This window comes from Hyaena hyaena, unplaced genomic scaffold, assembly GCF_003009895.1.
Source record: "Hyaena hyaena isolate Hyena2069 unplaced genomic scaffold, ASM300989v1 scaffold_748, whole genome shotgun sequence".
NCBI lineage: Eukaryota > Metazoa > Chordata > Mammalia > Carnivora > Hyaenidae > Hyaena > Hyaena hyaena.
In genome coordinates this window covers 97,098-100,132 of record NW_024081382.1, presented here as the reverse complement: position 1 = coordinate 100,132, position 3,035 = coordinate 97,098, and the positions used below count along the sequence as shown (strand labels likewise).

The window sequence follows — 3,035 nt, the reverse complement described above, 5'->3', positions numbered from 1 at the left end:
CAACTACTGATATTTTGGTATATGTCATTCAAGTCTTTTATCCCAAATAATACTTATAGCTCAGAAATTGCAGAAAGAATAAACTTATTTTAATCTTGCTTTCTTTGCTTGACATTAAGCTGTAGTTTTTCAGCCAGAAATACTTGCCAGGAATGTTTCACCCATTTTTTTTGCTACTATAAACAATAATGTGATGAACATCTTTGTGTACAAAGCCTTTCTTACATTAGTAATAGTTTCCTGAAGATATACTTCCAGAATTGCAATTGCTGGGACAAAAGGGTCTTGGCTTTGTTTTTAGAAATACACTTGAAAAGACTTCCATGAGCAAAGATGTCTGCTTAGCAGAGATCTGAGAGGGGGGTTAGGTATCTCTAAATTCCACCAGCCTGGCCTAATTTATTTCATGACTGTGTTAATGTTTGCCTTTGCCTTCTTCTCAATTTCAAGAAAAAACACAAAACTCTGAAATTGGATTCAGAACTAACTTCTCCCTCTCACTTATAAAGTGTGCCTTCTTGATGTTCAGAGGATGAGAACTTTAAATCTCTCTCAGAGAAAACATGCAGTGAAATTGGAGATGGTGGGACTCCCCCTTCCCAGTCATCTTTAAATGAATGTGTTTTCCCAGTGCTTTGGGAGGATTTGAAAACTCTGACAAAGTAAAATCAAGACCAATCCCACATAATTCAGTGTCTTAGCAAAGAACTTTATTTCTCTACTACTAAGGTCGATATGTGCAGAGACAGCCTGTCCTTGTCTTGAGTTAAAAAACAGTGATTTCTGTTGAAGGTCATCTTGCCTAGGGGGGGAAGAAAAAGATTCGAACTTGGCAGGGAGGCTGTCGAGGCTGGTGTATCTTTGCCAAGGACCTTTGATATGGGCACCCTGGGAGAGCTTCTACCTTACCCCAGAACAGTTCATGGCCTGATTTACTGGGGGAAGAAAAAAGAGGAAGAGAAGAGTTGGAATAAAATGAAAGAGAGAATGGTATTCTGTGAATCTTCTGAATTCTAAAATTAGAATCCTCCTAAACAAATTTTTAAAAAATTATAAAAAGCACCTGGACCCTTGAGGTAGCATATCTCAATCTGTCTATACAATCCTCCTCACAAGAATCATTTTATTCTAAAATGACTTTTATTCTAAAAGTGGGCTGTTTGAAGGGAAGGTCGGCTCTGCTCTAGATTCCTGGAAGATGCTGAGCACACTGTTAGCTTCTTTTGGGCTAAGTGTCTTCCATCTAACTAACTGAAGAGACATCAGGGAGGAAAGTTCCCTGCCCCACTGCTTAGCAGGGGATTTTCTAGGACATGAGGGTCTCAAGACAGTGATGATCCTTTCATCCCACTAGAAGGCTCAAGGAAGGCAATACAGGAGTCCCCTCATTCTGGTCTCGTGTCAGACTGACGTGCCTTTGTCTACCACACATCTCTCACCCATGGCCCCGTCCTCATGGCAAATTCAATATGTCCCAAGCTGGACTTCCTTCTAGGGCAGCTTTTCCCCTTGCTCTCTATCTCAGTTAATGGCTTTAGGAAGGGTCTGTTTATTCAACCCAGAAAGCTGGGCACCTCTCTCCTTCCTCACGCATTGCAGCTTGTCAGTTCTCTCTTCCTGACACCTCTGTTTTGTCTTCCCCTTCTAGGCACCCAGCTCTGGTCTGAATGGTTTCTTATTCACGCTTTCTCAAAGTCCCCAAGTCGCTTTCCCTTCTGCATTCTCCTCCCTACCTCACCTGCCATTCTCTGCCCTATGCTCACCTTCCAACCGTTACCCACATCAGTGCCAGAATGATCTCCTTAAAACAACATCAAGTTACTCCTCTGCTGAAAACATCTCAGAGGCTCCTCGGGGTTTTCAGAAGGAAGATCATCCTCTTGGCACAGGCCTCAAAGCCTTCCTCACGTTCTCAAGACTTCCACCTTCTACCTCAAATTCCACACTGGCCACATACCGTATTCTCCACATATGCCAGGCTCTTTCAAATCCCCATTCTCGGAAATAAGTATAGCCTCTGCCTGGAAAGCCCTTCTTCCATATTTTTTCACATAGCCAAGTTCACTGCCGTGCTCATCTACAATGTCTGATCCCAAAGCTGCCTGTGCAGAGCCCTCTCTTCTGTCAGTTCGCGTTGCAGTGACCAGTCTCCCAGCCTGCCTTTCTCACTGGGTGTGAACTCCTTGAGGGTAGGAATCATCTCTGCCTCGTTTGCATATCCCAAGGGCATTAAGCCGTCCTATGCATGTAATACGTACTTAGCAAGTTGAATGAAATAGAAACAATGAAAAATAATTCTGTGCTCTGGGTTGGCTGTTTGGCTGCATCGTACAGGCGTACGATGTTCTCAAGTTCTCTATGTGAGAATAGGCTAGTTCCATGTTTTATAGATATTCAAAAGCAGAGAACAGTGTGTGTGTAGATATGTATGTGTATTAGTCTGTGTGTGTGTAGGAATGCATATGAATGTGTGTATGAGTGCACTCATATAACAGTATGTCCTGGCCTTGATTATGAGTATTATATTTCGGGAGATATTCTTATGATAAAAGTGAATGACAAGGTGCATTTTCAATGGGAGGGTGATGCTTTCTCTGGAATAATATCAAATTGCAGAAGAGTAGATTCAGCATGAGGAATTTGGGTTTGTGACTTGATGAATATGATCCTGATGTAGAGATTGGCACTGATTTGAAGCTTCTTTACCATAGGTCCTGCCCATGATATGAAATAATATTTAGGCTCTTCCCCAATCCCATATATTTAACAATTCAATTAGTCTTTCCCAAGTGAAGCATTCTAATTGATTATTTTTCAGTCTCTGTTGATGATAAAGATAATGGATGTTTTTGTGGAGTAAATTGGCTTCCTTGCCTAATATCTGTTTCTTGATGTCATTGCCCAGCAAATAAATGGTGAAGTGTACTGCTAAAAATAGCATGATGGCTGGCAGAGGAAAAAAAATAGCTGTGTTTCCTGACAGTGCAAATTTCACACTGTTTTAATTACCACAAACGTTCACTCCTGTCTCAGAG

At 41.6% G+C, this 3,035-nt stretch overlaps 1 long non-coding RNA gene across 1 annotated transcript; it reads right to left on the bottom strand.

The window, feature by feature from the left end:
- Window positions 1–688: 688 nt before the first annotated feature.
- On the bottom strand, window positions 689–2,164 carry LOC120221051. Its single transcript, XR_005525718.1, has 2 exons — window positions 1,958–2,164; window positions 689–802 (listed from the first exon to the last, which is right to left on the bottom strand). It is a non-coding gene; the product is annotated as an uncharacterized LOC120221051 (long non-coding RNA).
- Window positions 2,165–3,035: the final 871 nt, after the last annotated feature.